The sequence below is a fragment of the Canis aureus genome, chromosome 17 (assembly GCF_053574225.1).
Source record: "Canis aureus isolate CA01 chromosome 17, VMU_Caureus_v.1.0, whole genome shotgun sequence".
NCBI classification, from domain to species: Eukaryota; Metazoa; Chordata; class Mammalia; order Carnivora; family Canidae; genus Canis; species Canis aureus.
Genome location: NC_135627.1, coordinates 50,404,343 through 50,422,016, shown reverse-complemented (window position 1 = coordinate 50,422,016; position 17,674 = coordinate 50,404,343). Strand labels below are relative to the sequence as shown.

The window sequence follows — 17,674 nt, the reverse complement described above, 5'->3', positions numbered from 1 at the left end:
AGCTTGATCCCAGGGCTCTGGGATCAATACCAAAGCTGAAGGCAGACACTTAACCAACTCAGCCACCTAGGCACCCTGTGTTCAGTTTGTTTGATCAATGTTTAAATGGAGACTTCATTGGCTAGGGTAAATAATTGAATGGGAGAAACTAGCAAATGTAGAAAAAAATAAATTTTTTTAGCTTGAATAAAGTTATAAAATATAATAGGAACACAATTTGGACAAATAAAGGGTTTCAGACATCTTTGAGTGGCATGTGGACATTCAGAGATTGAGTTGTTTAGCTAGCAATGGAAAATAATATAGTCTATACTATGTTGAAATGTCTTCTGTGGATTGGAGTAAGAATATCTGAGAGAGATTGTGTCAGTCGGCTGATTGTGCCTCTCAGCCCTCAACAACATAATCTAATCTCTAATGAGTCTAACAATAAGCATTTATTATTTTTTATTTATTATTATTTATTATTACTCCGTAGTCTAAGAGTTACCTAGGTAGTCTTGCTGATCTGAGTTAGGCTCAGTTGATATCAGATGGGTTTACTTATGTATTTTTAATTAACTACCAGATTGGCTGTCTAGAGGATGGCTTTTCCTAATATGATCTCCTTCACATGTCTGGCATTCATCTGGCTCTCTATATATGCATGAGATGACTTAGTTCATCAGGCTAGCCTATACTTGTCCTTCTGGTGGTTGAACATAGTTCCAAGAAAGTAAGCACAGGTGTGGAAGCCCTGGAAGCTTTGCCTTTTGTCTGGCAAATTACTTTTGCCATATTTTATAAAATAAAGCAGGTCACAAATCCAGCCCAGATTTAAGAAATGAGAATGGGTTCTACCTCTTGATAGAAAAATCTGCAAAGTCATATTACAAAGTATGTGGTATGTGGAAGGATGCAGATTTGGGGCCATTTTTTGCAGTGAGCTAGTTGTTAAATTCATCTATAAATATATAGTTCCTTAATGTTAAAAAGTAATTTAGTGGATAATCATCCCTTTAAGAAAAAATTCTCTAGCCAATTAATCATGTGTGCAAAATGCTTAGAGCACAGAGAGCCTGCATAAAGGCCATATATAATTATTTGATCAGAGCCATGTGATAAAGTAATTATGTAATTATGCATTAATTACTCAACAGAGAAAATAATTTGTGTTTATTTTTAAAATTCAGAATTGATCACCTGTTCTTTCAGAATCTTTTAACTGAAAGAGAGCTAAAGTTCAACAGTACTTCAAATGGTGTCACGGTTTACTTTTAATTTTAACTAGTGCGGAATGACAAGAGTTTTACCCAGTGTCATCAGTGAATACACCAGATAAATAATTAAGGATGAGACAAACCGATCTGTAAAATGTGGGGAGTACAATAATTCTAACGATTAGATGTGCTCTAATCCTGCACAGGCAGCATGCTAAACAAACATAGGATTAAACAAAAAAAAATGTAGAGTGTTTAGGGAGTTAGACACTCTGCCTGGAGAAGAGGTAACCTATAGGAACTGAACAGACCCAGGGAGCAAAGTTCTGCCTTGGTGGGGTGCAAAAGAGTGAGGACGGTAATGGTCATCACTAAAGGTCTGGATATGTCTGGAAGATCTAGGTCTTTATTAATAAAAAGAACTCAAGGCACATAATAAAATAGAAGATTGCTCCTCCATGAAATCCTCGCCATGAAGACGACCCCTCAAGGGCTCCAGGGCTGACTTGGCTCTTCCTTGGCTTTGATGTTTTAGAGAGGTGAAGTCTTTAGTTTCTCAGAGTAGACTGAACTCAAGTTGCTGACTAATGCCTAGAGAGTTAAATGATTATTTACTGCAAAATTAGTTTGGACTTTAGCAAACACTCAGAAAAGCAAAGTGAATTAGCTGTGAGATTCAAATATGTAATCGCTGCAACTCTAATAACTGGGGTATTTATCTCCTTAATGATACACACCTGCGAAGATACCCATACAAAGAATTTGTAACAACCTTAGAAGATGCTCTCTGCCCAAAGTATTGCTTAAGGAAGCATCCAGAAGCTTTGCTTTTAAGATTGGCAGTACTCATGTTCCCCTTCTGATTGACTTTGTTTGTTTTTTAATTGTTAATATGTCCAATCAGAAAAATAGTTTGCTTACCCCAAGGCTTATTCTTTCCATAATTTTAAAAATAACTATTCTTCTGTTCCATACACTAATGTTGATGACTACATAGTTTGATTTTCAAAACATAATCTTTCTTCCCTGTTGTCCAAATTCTTGGAGGGTAGACCAAGAACACTTGTTTGTTGACCCCATATTTAGACTATACCCACAAGCAGTTAGTTGTGAGCTTTATTCTCAAAAATAAATAACTTGAGTGGAAGTAAGATCTGGTTAATATAATCTCTGCCATAGTCTTTCCTTGTTACCTACTTTATTTCTGAATGAGAGAGAAATGAGGAAATGGGAAAAATACGTTAAAAGGAAACCCAAGAGGGATGCCTGGGTGGCTCAGAAGTTGAGCATCTATCTGCCTTTGGCTCAGGGCATGATCTCGGAGTCCCAGGATCAAGTCCCTCATTAGGCTTCCTGCATGGAGACTTCTTCTTCCTCTGCCTGTGTCTCTGCCTCTCTCTTTGTGTCTCTCATGAATAAATAAAATCTTTAAAAAAAGGAAACCCAAGAAAACCTTCATAGTTATTGAACTCCCTTTACAAATGATGAGTAAAGGAGCTAAAGAAGGTCAAATCTTTTTTCTGAATTAAAATGTACAACTACCCTGTGATTTGTAAATTATAGGGATTAGTCCTCTATTTTCTTCCCTATCCCTAGTACCTAGAATAGTACCTAGCAAGTACTTAATAAATATTTATGGAAATGATTCTTTTTTGTTTTTTATGCTTTTTGTTTTAATTCCAGCATAGCTAAATATAGCGTTATATTAGTTTGAGGTGTACTATGTAGTGACCCAACAATTCTGTACATTAGTGTATAGGAATGCAACAGATTTTTGTACATTGATTTTGTCTCCTGTAACCTTATGGAATTCACTTATCAGTTCTAATGATAATTAATTAATTAATAGAACATTACCTTAGGTTTTGAGTGTCGTATTTTAGATGGAATAAAAGTACCTGAAACATGTCAGAAGATGAAAGAATAAGAGAGAAAAGTAGAAGCTCTCTTTTAAGAAGGCTGTCATATTTAGCATAGAGAAAGAATACTTGGGATAGAGCAATATAAACACTGTCTTCAAGTATTCAGAGATCCACTCAGTAGGTGACAAATAAGCATCCCCATTGCCCTAGGGGATGATGAGTAGAAGTTATAGAGGATTTCAGGTTTACATAAGAAAGAACCAATTTGTATCCATATATCAATTTCTATTGATGGGTAATATTTTACCATGATCAAATCTGTGGCTTTCCTTTAAGCTTGTCCTCAAAATTCTACGCATAAGATTTTATTTATTTAGCCATTAAATTATTTTTTGTTATTAAGGGTTGAACATAGTTCCCTGTAGTAGTTCATGATTATATACCTATTTCTAGGGTGAGAAATTGGATTTCTTTGTTTTGATATTAAAAACGATTTAGAAAATGTGCGTAGGAAGATTAAGTATAAAGATATTAATAATAGTTAATACCTTTACACTACCTTTATCAGAGAAGTTCAATTATATTTCTATAGTTTTCCAAGGAATCCGAGTCTTTTTTTTTCTTATTTAAAAATATTATTTGATCAACCCTTAGTTGGAATGTAAAAACACAATACTAATCAATAATAGAATGGAGTCCAACTTTAATAATAAATAAATTCAGTTAACAATTTAGATAACACTAAAAGTTATGGCATTTAGTAAAACTAATGTCTAGTGCAATGAATGTGGATGGGTGTAGCTGATTTAAAGAAAGCTAGACAATGGGGCACCTGAGTGGCTCAGTGGTTGAGCATCTGCCTTTGGCTCAAGTTGTGATCCTGGGGTCCTGGGGTTGAGTGCTGTATCGGGCTCCCCTTGGGAGGAACATAGGTTCCTCTGCCTATGTCTCTGTCTTTCTGTATCTGTCATGAATAAATAAATTAAATATTTTTAAAAAGAAAGCTATACAAGTAAGTGTAATACAGAGTTCTCAAATAGTCACAGAAGTGGAAAATTCAGAAATAACCAGCAATTTGGGGTGCCTGATGACTCAGATAAGCATCCAACTCTAGATTTTAACTCAAGTCATGATCTCAAGGTCCTGATTAAGCCCCTTGTAAGAGTCATCACTGTGCATGGAGCCTAATTAAGATTCTCTCTCTCCCATACCCCAGCCCCCTACATGTGTGCCCTCTCTCTCCCTCAAAAAAAAAAAAAAAAAAAAAAGGAATCTCATTAAGAGATTATCTCCCATTTTCATGTTGTATCTAAAACATTTTGACAAAATTTATATTCATATTCACTTTTGAAGGATATACCTATTTTGTAAGATGAGATGCAATTAATTTGGAAATAAAATAGGCAAGTTTTACTTTAGCAAACACTCACACACCCACACCTCTGCCTAATACCAATGTTTAAAGACTTCCTTTAGGTAGTCCAAGTTCTGATACTTTCCTCATATTTTTCTTTAAACTTAAGGAGAAATTATTTTTACCTTCCTTTTATTTCTTTATACCTATTCACCCCTCCACCCAGCTCAGTCTGACTTCCGTTCCCATCATTCAAATAAATAGATTTCCCTAAGATCGCTGATAGATACATCTGTGCCTGTAAGTCCAAATGTCACTTTTCACTATTCATCTTACTTGACTTCTATTGACTATTCCTTTCTTGATTAAACAGTCTTTAATTTCAATAGCCCTATTTACTGACTTCTGCAGTTATAGATCCTTCTCCCTGGACATTAAATATTGGAGTTCCTTACATCTTGGAATCTGGCTCAGTCAAATCTTTACCGAAAATCTCATATTCAAGAGGTCTTATCTGAATCTACACTTTTAGTTATTGGCACAGATTTCTATCTCCAGCACCAAAATGTATGTCCACTTGCCTACCTAGTATCTTTCTTTGTTCAAAGGCATTTCAAACTCAATGTTCCTAAAATGTACTTTGTGATCTTTTCTCTTCATCTTATGCTCTAACATTTTTTTTTGTTCTAACATTTTCTAGGATGATGAGTGTACCACTACCATATACACAAATCAGAAATGTAGGTGCTGCTTTTGTCATCTTCTCTCTCCCCATCATCAAGCTCTGTCAGTTTTCCTTCTTAAACAGATTTTTATTGTGTTATATTCTTTTCTTCCCTACCACGACCACTCTAGTCCAGGCTATCATCATTATTTCCCTGGAGTATAGCTTATACCTGCTGTATTTGCTCACATACATTCATTTGCTTTCCATACTGCTACAGCCTCAGTTAACACACAACAACAACAAAAACAACAATAAAAAAAAAATGTTACTTTTCTCTGCCCTATTTATATATTCCAATCACTTCCCATTGCTCTTGGGATAAATGAAAGACCCTGTGATATTAAAAAACAAAACCTCTGTCTTGTAAGTCTTAAAACTTATTAAAACATTTTAGACACAAGACAGAAGTAAACTAATAGTTATTTTAATTTGATATTCATTGAGCACTATGGACATGCATTATAATAAACTTTCAAAAGTGTCTCATTTAATCTCCATAAATCTAATAGAAGGAATATATATCACTTTTATAGAAAAGAATATTCAGGCTTCATATGTCATGATTATAGAACCCTGCTTATTTCTACAGTTTCACTACACACCCTTCTTTTCCTTATTGTCTGCTTTAGTCCTACTGCCCTCTATTCATTTCTGCATTCTAGAGAGACTAGAGACTTTCCCACTATGTTCCTTCTGACCACATAAATTTTGATTGTGTTGTCCTCTCCCTATGAAACCACCTACCTTTGTCTACCAATCTCTCAACCAGTTCATGTTCCTTAGGTCTTAAGTCAATTGTTACTTCCTCCGAAAAACTCTCCGTCACTTCTCTAACAATGAATTTCATCCAAATATAAGCTCCTTTAGAAGTATTATTTAGTTGTATTTATCAGAGTTATAATTCACATTTTTGCATGAGATCCTTTGTTTTATCCATCTCTGCTAGCCCATAATACGCTTCATGAGGGCATAGCAATTTCTCCTTTTGCTCAACACTTTAATTTTAGCACCTGGTTTGGTTGTTGAATGAATGGGTTATGTTAACTTGAGAAGTCATCCATTGACAATCACATAAGTGTGGATTTTATCTTTTTTGTTCTTTTTTATTCTTTTTGTTTCCTTTTCTATTCTTATTTCTTTTTATCTTTTTTGTCTTGGTACAGAAAATAAGGCTTTGAGAAAATGAGATGGAGAAAAAGCTGAGGTTTCTGGACCTGGGTAGGTCCCCTTAGAGCATGGAGGCAGTAGCTGAGTTATAGAGTAAATAAATGGTAGGGGTTATACCATGTGTTTGTGGGGAAATAAGTCATGATTCAGTTAAATGCAATATACATTTTTAGAAACCAGAGCTTACTCTATGGCAGCTCTCTTAGTGAGCATTGTGAGAAGTATAATAAAAATGTAAAAACAAAAATATATAAAACCTTTGATACATCTTTAAAAATCTTATCAAACATTTTAGAAACAAGACACAAGTAAACTTATAAAAGTCTTTTTTTTTATTTGACATTCACTGAACTACGGACATGCATTATAACTAGCCTTCAAAAATATCTCACTTATTCCTCATAAGTCTAACAGAAGGAAGACATTAATACATCAGTTTTACGGGGAAAAAATGAGTCTTGAATTTTATGAATTATATCCTAGCCCCTTACAGCAAGGCTGCTATTTAGAATATACCTCAGGTCTATCTTAATATGAAATCGATGAATTAAAACTTAAAACTATTGTTTGTCAAATTTTAGTAATATGTGTACCCTCATTAAAACATCAAAATATATCTGAGGATTCCTACTGTAGAATTAAATTAACATTACGATAATGATACTTAAATAAATATAGTGGTGAAACTCTTGCACTTATAGATTTATGAAACCTTAAAAGTAAAGTAATATTTGGTTTTATAAATTTTACAAATCACACAGAACCAAAAGCGACAAAACATAATTCAAATTAACAGCATTATTGGGTTATGTTATTATTTTTTAAAACAAAATTACTAAAATGTGAATTCTGTATTGATAGCTATTGCTCGGGCTCTTTGTTAATCTGTATAAGTAGATTTTGCTACATCGATAACAAACTTCAAATCTCAATGACTTAACACATAAAATTCTATCACATAATCTATGTCAGGTGACTCTCTAGTGCAGTTTTCATAATACAAATTTAGGATCTCCATGCATAATGTATCAAAGCAGAGAAATAACTGGAATGATATACAGAATAATTTTCACTACCTCATCTTTGAATATTAGTAAGCACTAGTCATGCAGCCCCATCTAACTGTACGATGACTGGATGTTTTAGGTCCCAATGTTACAATATACATTGGTGAGTACAAATAATGACTATCACAATTCCAGAACTGAAATATTACACTCTAAAATGGCCTAAAATTATATTACTATGAACATAAAATAAGTTTAGTTTCTTTTATTGGTAAAGTGTTGCATAAATACAAGAAAATACAGATGATTGTAATTATCTTAACATTAGAACTATGGGCAGTAAGATATACCTCTCAGTATCCTGACACTGCCATTTCTATAGGTGCTCTGTTGGCCTCAACATAATTATAAATATAAAATGCAAGAATGGGCCATGAACTCTTAGATAATAATTGGTAAAAAGGTTATTCAAAATATTCAAAGATTATTCAAAATAAGATTAAGATTATTCAAAATAAGAATTTTTTATTATCTTCTATGATTCAAAATAAAATTGGATAGACAATTCATGGCCACATGTGAGAATATACTGCCCACCCCACTGTTTGAGAAACAGTGTATTGTATACAGCTATTCTGACTGTAAAGCTATGTGTCAATATGAGTGGAAAATAAATAAATAAAATGTTCAAGAATAAGATTATTGTGAACCGGAGTGGAATTATTTAGGTTCAGCCTTGAAAAAATGATAGAACTTAAACAGGCATGAAGGAGGAGAGAATCGAACTATCAGCAGATTGAACATCATATAAAAGAAGAAAGGGAGATACCAAGGTTGGTTCCTGTGTTAAGAAGATGAGCTTATTTGGAAGGAAGAGTTTGTTATGAGTATTTTGTGTTTTCTTTTATGTATAATGAAAAGCCAGAGAAAAATTCTGAGTAAAAAATATACTTCCTTGAAAACAGTGCTTTTGGACAAATAATATAACTTTACATGGCTAAGGATTGAGGCACTGTAAACTATAATGATTACCACGTACTAAATATTTATGATATGTGGGATAATTCATTAGGCACTTTATATAAAATACCTAATTTTATAACCTGAATCCTTAAAGCAGACAATACTATCCTTGTTTTACAGATGCGAGAAGAGAACTCAGAAATGTTGGGTAGCTTCTCTATTTACAATATTAGTAAGTACCTTGAAAAAAATGGATTTAAATCCAATCTGACACCTAAATTCAATTTCTTTCTACTATATCCTATTAAATGAAAGAGGGCTGTGCATTTCTGGCCTTCTAATAAGCAAGTCCTATTCATCAGTAAATTAGTCAACCACAATGTAGTCATCTTCACTGAGGTAATTAAATTTTGTTTCTTTCACAGGATTAGGTACACACAGTTTGCAAGTGACCAACATTGCTACCAATAAAGTACACCTTTTTGTTACTATCAAGAGGAAATTAACCTAGTTGGGACTATTTCTATTATGATAAATTAACATGTATTAAATATTGTGAGTTTGGCACTCTATTAGCCTACATTCATTTTTATCAGAATTTGGAATATATAGAATATGAATAAAAAGGAAATAATATAGATCCATACATAATGCATTTATTATCCTATACTTTTTTTTTTTCATTTTCCTAGATAGAGACAAGCCAATAAAAGGTTGTAGTTTCGATGAGATAAATGATTGTGTAACTGCATTCCCAGGCCAATTAAAATTCAATCAGTTTTCTTCTCCTTTTTGTTAAGTTCTCTGAGATACTTAGCAGCTATAGAAAACTTCCAAAGGCATGAAATGGCCCTCAGACTTTGGTGGTAGATAACAAGAGCAATCAACAAGGAGACACTAGTCATCATCAAGGAGACTTCGGCAATAAACTGGGAAATAATGAAAGTTATCCTTAGGGAAGTGGAATCAATACCCAAGTTCAATAGACAATGACATAGAAACTTGATTGAAAGGTGGGATGTGAAGGAAGAATTGGTAAGTGGCAAAAGAAAACCAAAAAACTTTAGAGGAGAATGCAGTCAGTCTCAATACATCAAGGGAACCATCAATAGAACACTGCCAGGTTGCTTCTCCTTGTTATTAACTGAGAGGTGAGGGATAGAATATGTAACTTGGTCATTTTCTCCCTTTAACTTAGATATTAGAATATCAGGATGGTTTCCTACACCATATGAACTTGGGCTCATCCAACATATTACTGGTTCGCATTAGGTACTTAGTAATTCTGCATTCAACAGATAAATAAAAAGATGAACGAATGAAAGGCTAGTGAATTTCATTGCTCAGAAAAGGCTGTCCTTGAATCTGGTGAGAGATTACTCAGTAGAGGGAATACTACAGAGAGATACCAATTTGCATTCATACAGTACCTGGTACTATATACAGGGTGTCATTCAGTATGTGTGTCATTCAAATATTTTGTTGCACTCTAAACACAGACTGTTGTGCCCTGAATACCCACCCATACTTTTCACTGTTTTAAGGATAAACCTTTGAGTTGCCAGTGTAGCCAACAAAGAAGTGTGGTCTGGGCCTTGTTTAATTCTTTAAGCATCAACTGATGGAGCTCTCTAGCAGTGCTTCTACATTCCTGACAGCTTGGCAGTTTCTAAAGCAGTGACAGAGAATTTTCTGAGAGCAGAGGAGTTAGGAGCATGTAAATCTGGAGCCAGAGTGCTTGGGATTAGAATCTTCCTTCTATAGTTTACTAACGAGGCAAATTATTTAACTTCACTGGCCCTCATTTTTCTCATATTTAAAATGGGGCTAATAAGATTATACCTTTTTCCAATGCCTTGTTATGGAAATTAACTATAAAGTGGTCAAAACATACTCCTTATCACATGCTTAACCATGTGAAACTAATTGATACTGCATACACTTCGGCAAAATAAAAATACAAACAAGTAGGGCACTCCTTCTAGGTGGAAGTTTCGGATAGACTACCCGTAAGGAATGTCACCCAAATGGGTGGAGACAGGAAACTGGAGTGCAAGGTGAAAAAAGAGTGTCCTTTTTTGTTTGGATAAAGTAAAGAATAGACTTGAGAATGTTTATAGAAGAATGCAAAGATTTAGAACCAACAGCAAACTTGAAGATAAGGGAGGCAAACCCCAGAGAACATAGCAGAGGATGAGATCAATGCTATAGGTGGAATAATTGCCTTTAAACAGAAGCAGGGACAGATAATTGCTATAGCTTCTTTTGTGTCCCTTTATCTTTAGCCTGTATTTCTGTTTGGAAACAATGAGCTATATTGGGTATCACGACAACCTTACTTATTGAAAGACACCCTGTATCACTGATTTTCACAAATTTTCCCTACTTTGTATGCTGTTAACTTGATGTTTAATCCATACACCTGCTGCTTTGTGTGCTTAGCATGCCTTTTCCTTTAAATTTCATCTCTCCTAGACAGAGTTCTCAATTAAGTGGCCCTTCAGCCAAACAATTTTTAATTCCAAGAAACTTCTTCAGCATTTCCAGAAACATAGTAAACACAATTAAGTGGGTATTGCTTGCATTTTCGTTTCCCCCTCAGTGGAAAGTCATCACTGGTTCCCACTGCTTGCCAATAATTGCCTCCTGGAGTTAAAGTACTAACAGGGCAGTGACTTTGTCTATTTAATCTACTTCTCATATCATAGCACTGTTTTATGAGTTGTACGGGAACCATATCCCATTTGATAATGATGATGACCCAACATTTTTATATAGGAAAGCTATTAAAATTGCTTTAACAAAAGCAGGGCATAGGAAATGGGCTGTTTTGTCAGATCATGTAGAAGCTTCAACCTAAGAGATGTTAGCTTATGAAAAATCTTCAAGGGTCTTTTAATCATTGATTTAAGTCTGCAGCCTTCTATTTGAAATTATTCTGGATTTTTCTGTAATCTAGCTTTATGACCAAGAGCTAAAACCATGCTAAACATAGCTTAGTCTCTTTGCATACTTTGTCGGCTTTGCTCTTGTTTTCATGATAGCATAGCTCCATCTAAGAAAAAGAAAACTTCCAAGATATGTTTGGTTTCTGTTTCACCCCACAAATGTGTATATATCTTTTATTCTCTGTAAGATGGAAAAATGAGTTTGAAAAAACTTCAGCTATATTATCAAAGAAGAACTTAGGAGTTTAGCTATGACATTCCCATTAAGCCTGCAAAAGAGAATAAGTAAAGCCGTGTTCTGACTTTGTGACTTTAACCATTAGTAATCATCAAAACACTGTGAAAAATGATTTTAAGATCAAAGTGAAATATAACAACTTCAAAGACAGATAGAGAGCTCGGTGCTGAAAAAGCAGGGTTCTCATAATGTGACCCCCATTAGAAGGTTGTCAGAAGTCAGGTAAACAAGATCTGGATTTGAAATAGACCTTTCTAAGAACATCTGCGGCAATTCACCAAGTTCATATTTCTCATAATTTTACATACTTACTTTCAAAATCACTTTCTGTTCCATTCTACAGATGAAATTTGAGTGTGTTTTGTGTGATCCTTAATCATTAAACATAATTTAAGTTGACCATACAATTTACCATTTAGACTTGTACATTTTGGGAGAGAAAGATGAGGCTATTAATAATTATACCTCAGAAAGAGTGTTAATTTGGTATGTCCTGGACAAATGAGGAAGTGTCCTACCATGGTCCTGTTACAGAAAATAGCCTTGTTAAAGATGAAATATTGTCCCATTGGCCCTAAATTAGCAATTATTTCTTTTGAAATCTTATTTCTTAGCTATTTAACTTTGGGTATTTCTCATTAACCAATCTTAATAATCACAGTGTAAGTGGTCTATTGCCTTTAAGTTATGAAAACATCTCACACCAACCTCAAGACACTTATTATATTCAGCAACAGCAAAATGACTTCCAAATATTTAACACTATTAGCATATCAAGAAGTTTTTGATGGAAAAAGTCAATGTGTCATATTTTACAGCTCATTAAATAATTGTTTGGATACTTGCCTATGGAGACCATTTTATTTACCAAATCCTAAGTCATCAAATATCACAGTTATAAAAAAAATGCACAATGAAGAACAATAAATAACTGTAAAACCTGTTGTAGTTTTAGCTACTTTTAATGAGTTTATTTCAACATGAAAGAAATGTTGAATTTTTTGAAATTTTACCATTTTAAAACACAATTGTTATATATCTTTTCTTTTTCTGTCTTTATCATTCTCTGTGATTCCGTATGAGTATTTCCATTTTGCAAAGCATCCTTCTAAACATTTTTATAGCAAAATGTATATAATTGCCGTTAGAATCGATATAAAATATTTGCCCAGTTTGAATTTATTTCCATGTTATCATATAATCTATGTAATTGTGAGTGAAAGTATACATTGAGATTATGTCCTACTTTAATTCATCATTAACTTATCATTGGATATTTGGAGTGGCTCTCATTTTTTTCCACCGTGTTAACACTGAAGTAAATATTTTAACACAGCTTTTTTTTTTTTTTTTTACAACTCCTAAAATTTTAAAATAATACCCAAATGCATGATTACTAGGCCAAATGGTAAACATGAGAAAGAAGAAGAAATAGTTGCCTTTAAAAAAGAGTATAAGGGCCAAGGGTGTCAAGCAAATTTAATTGTATCCTAAGTGACTTAGTAGAACTGCACCTTATTTATATATATTTAACAGAAATAGTGTGATTTAAAAATATGATTCATTTGTGATGTTTGAATAATGAAAGATTAATCTAGTTTCTGAGCAGTTGAGTTCAGCTCTCTTTTACTATAAACATAAGTATCTGACTTAGGAATCCTATAGTTTTAAGGTCTTGTTTGGTTCACTAGAAATGAATGGATACACAAAAATGCTATAGGTAAAATGGATAAGTTTGCAAATAAAAAGTGACAGTATTACTTAAGCATAAAATATGTAGTACCACAATTCAGCATCAAGAAAGACAATCTATTTATCCCAAATAACATTGTTTTAAAGTCAGTGAGACAGTGAACTAGTTCCCTCTTTACGTACAGAGATTTTTCTTTGTAACATTTTCATGTAAAGAATTTTGTCATTATTTTATTGCAAATGCTGGTTTATTATTTTTGTCCTAGGCCTGATCCAGAGGAAATTATATTTATTTATTTTTCTTAAATATTGTATTTATTTATTCATGAGAGGCACATAGAGAGAGGCAGAGACATAGGAAGAGGATGAAGCAGGCTCCTTGTAGGGATCCCAGTGTGGGACTTGATCCGAGGACTCCAGGATCACGCCCAGAGCCAAAGGCAGATGCTTAACTGCTGAGCCACCCAGGCATCCCAGAGGAAATTATATTTAAACCTATTTCTTAAACCCAAGTGTTTCCTTCCCATACCCAACTTCTCTTCTTCCTGTCTATTCATGATCTCTTCACCTATGTAGAGTTAGAGAAAGGGCTATAAAAAGGCAACAGGGAACCTATTGAGGAGAGTAAGATTTTGCTGATAAATCTCGCCTCAATTGTTGAAATAATCATTTGAGCAAAAAGCAAGGAGACTTGTTTATTTCTAACTAAAATGTTTTGTGGTTACCTCATGTGTACATTCATAAAGTCACAAACATCTTGCTATTAGTATTTCTACTCACATCAACACGCCAAGTGGAATCAGAGAATTGTGAAAAATAATAAATCTGTTCAAGTTTGTAAAAGAAGAGGAAGCTTGAACAGCAATGTTCAAGCTATCTTCATCAAAAAATTGAAAGCATATGTCAGCAAATAATATTTTCTAGTAGTAAACGATGAAAGAAATTAATTGCTTGCATTTATGTAGGAATATTATCAAGGCAGCCAAGCATATGCTCAAAATACATGGTCATCAAAACCTGACCTAATGAACATTTCTAGTCTCATCTTCAATCCAAATCTTGTGTCCAAATTTTGCTGCAGTGAACTGGCCATCTTTCCCCCCAATATCATCTTACTTCCACATTGTGCTTTTGTTTGAATATTTACTACTTCAATTCTTCTGTTTGTGGAAATTCTCATAATTCAAGAAGGAAGTTCCCTCCAACATAATTAAGTATTCCTTTATATACTTAATCCCCATATAACTTTCTAAGCACCCTCCTCTTGACCACAGTCCAACGTTCTGTGAGTCAAATCTTCATAACAGCAGCACAAAATGACATTCTTCCTATGAAGTAAGGGGAAGATTTTTTTAAGCAATCCTGTTAGTTTATGTTTGTAATAAGGTTGAATTACACTAAATAACTAAAATTTTAAGAAAAATATGATAAGCTGGCTGATATAAATTCCGTTAACTATAAATTAATGTCCTGATTTTTTTTAAGTGGAGGGAATGAATTCCCAAATATCTTTGAAGTAACTGTTATATTCACAGTTCTATGCTAGATATATTACAAAGATAAATACACATATTTTAAAATATCCCACTTTAATGCAAGACATTTTATGTTAGATGCAATAATATGTCCCATGTTCAAAGTATATGTTTTAAGTATGATAACTCCGGATTATGAAGCAGTTCTTTGACTAAGAGAATTTGACTAAGTCCTTTTTTACAGAAGAGATGTTACCACTAATCAATAAATAAATTTGTGATGATGCAGGAAAGGAGAAGAGTCACAATAGCTGGATGGACCTAATGATATGCAGAATGCAGATTCTTTTGCCACAAGGTTGCCCCTAAGGCAACCATATTTCATATACAGTATTATGTATTTTACTTACAGTATTTGTGCTTACAATCATATTAAAACATTGTTCAAAAAATTCTATTTAACTATTTCATTTTAAAATAATTATTGTGTTCACAATTATATCTCTTACATGTTTGGACCATCTGCTTCCTATATGAATAGAATTCCAATTTTAGAATAATAGTCAAACGAGTGATTGAAGTTTCAAGATTTATCTCCCAGGAAAGCATTAAGTGTAAAAGATGTTTGCATTCAATATTTATATTATATTGAGTGGAGTCAAATAACAAAATTATGATTTTTACTCAAAATTTTTATACCATATCACCTTTTTCTTCCATGTAGGTTTCAATGGAAGCATGATACTGTGTTTAGCTTTACATAAAGGGAAAAGATATAATGACTTTTAAGAGAAAAATCCAAAGATGGCTCATTGTATTTTTTAGTTTCTTGAATAGATAAATTATACTGTCACCAGATGCTTATTCTTAACTTCCTATCACCAAAAACAGTATCCCAGATCCCAAAACACAAGGGGACCTATATCCTCTAGTCCCCAGGTGTACGTACTGTAGAGGATTCTTATACATTATTCATTTTATAGATTACTGTTTCTCCAAATACCTCCACATAACAAGTCTCGTTCTAGGAAAGAGAAATGCAAGTGGTTGATGCCAGAGCCCTCATCACAGTCCAGATGACTAGTGTAAACCTGGTATGGTCATTTTGACCTTCATGCCAAGCGATCATATGGTGTAACTTGTACAAATAGGCAGTAAGGATAGATGAGCTTAGTAAATTCCAGACAAATTTCCTTGTTCTGAGAGAGAGAGAGAGAGAGAGAGAGAGAGGGAGGGAGGGAGGGAGGGAGGAAGGAAGGAAGGAAGGAAGGAAGGAAGGAAGGAAGGGGAAAGAGAAGGAGGAGAAAAAGCAAAGAAGACAAGTAAAGCAGGTGGGGGAAAAATGAACAATTTTGTTTAGAATTGAATCTGGAACACTTGCCTCCGTGTCTCATCCTGGAATCAAAACTGAGGAAATTCTGACACATTAAGGATCACAAAACAAAGTATGGCTGCATTATAACACTGTCAAGTCATAAAATCAAACATAACTGTTCATCCTTTAGACTTTGTTTATTGAGATGGTAAACTACTTTAGTTGTGTGTGTGTGTGTGTGTGTGTGTGTACAGTGTGCATTTTTTAGTTAATACTTTTTAGAGCAGCTTAAAGTTTATAGCAGAACTGAGGGGAAGGTACATATATTCTCTTTTCTTGTCATTATTTTTCTGGCTTGAGTATGAGAGTAGTGCTAGCCTCAGAGAATGAATCTGCTTCTGTCCTCTGAAAGAGGTTGTAGACAGCTGGTATAATTTCTTATTTAAAACTTTGTGGGACACCTGGGTGGCTCAGTGGGTGGGTGGCCTTTGGCTCAGGGTGTGATCCCGGGGACCTGGGATCAAGTCCTGCATCAGGATCCCTGCATGGAGCCTGCTTCTCCCTCTGCCTGTGTCTCTGCCTCTCTCTCTGTGTGTCTCTCATGAATAAATAAATAAAATCTTAAAAAAAAAACTTTTCTAGAATTCCCCAGGAAATCCATTTGAGTTTTTGTGCTTTCTGTTTTGGAAGGTTATTAATTAATGATTCAATAAATATTGATTACTGAGTAGTTAATGACTGATTAATAGATATAAGCCTATTCAGATTGTCAATTTCCTGTTGAAAGATTTCCTGGGAAATCTTATCTTTTAAGGCATTAGTCTGTTTCATCTAGGTTATCAAATATGTGAGTCTAGGGCTATCCATAGTATTCCTTTATGTTCTTTTTTTTTTAAAGATTTTATTTATTCACTCATGAGAGACAGAGAGAGAGAGAGAGAGAGAGAGAGAGAGAGAGGCAGGGGGAGAAGCAGGCTCCAAGCAGGGAGCCCGACATGGGACTCGATCCCGGGACTCCAGAATCACGCCCCGGGCCAAAGGCAGGCATTTAACCACTGAGCCACCCAGGGATCCCCTCCTTTATATTCTTTTTAATATCCATAGCATCTATAGTGATCTCCCCTCTTTCACTCCTGATATTATTAGTAAGTTGTTTCCTCTGGTTTTTTCTTAGTTAACCTAGCTAGATGCTAATTGATTTTATTAAAGTACCAGGTTTTGGTTTTATTGATTTTCTCTACTGATTTCCTGTTTTCAGTTTCCTTGATGGAAACTAGCCCTTTATCTGATATGTCATTTGCAAATATCTTCTCCCATTCTGTAGGTTGTCTTTGAGTTTTGTTGACTGTATCCTTGCTGTGCTCCGATTCTTATTATTTATTTTCTTTGGTTTACTTTGGAGTTAATGTGCCCTTTTCTTTCTAGTTTCCGTAGGTGGACACTTAGATTATAGAATTATAGAATGTAGTCCTTTGTCTTCAAATATATACATTAAATGCTATAAGTTTCCCTCTAAACACTGCTTTTCCTATATCCCACAGATTTTGATAAATTGTGTTTTCAATTTCATGTATTTAAACTATTTTAAAATTTCTCTTGAGACTTCTTTGATCCATGGGTATTTAAAAATACATTGTTTAATTTCTCTGGGGATTTTACAGTTATCTTTCTGTTCTTGATTTCTGTTATAATTCCATCATGGTCTGAGGGCAGACATTGTATGGTTT

General features: G+C 34.1%; 2 long non-coding RNA genes across 10 annotated transcripts in view; both read left to right on the top strand.

Annotated features, from left to right (window-relative positions):
- Positions 1-8,839, top strand: part of LOC144287556 (uncharacterized) — a 32,995-nt gene extending 24,156 nt beyond the window's left edge. Inside the window, exons 2-3 of the long non-coding RNA XR_013355339.1 lie at positions 8,460-8,511; positions 8,705-8,839. This is a non-coding gene — a long non-coding RNA (uncharacterized LOC144287556). The remainder of the gene's footprint in view (positions 1-8,459; positions 8,512-8,704) is intronic.
- LOC144287966 (uncharacterized) overlaps positions 1-17,674 on the top strand; it is an 846,727-nt gene that overhangs the window by 618,957 nt on the left and 210,096 nt on the right. The window lies entirely within an intron of this gene.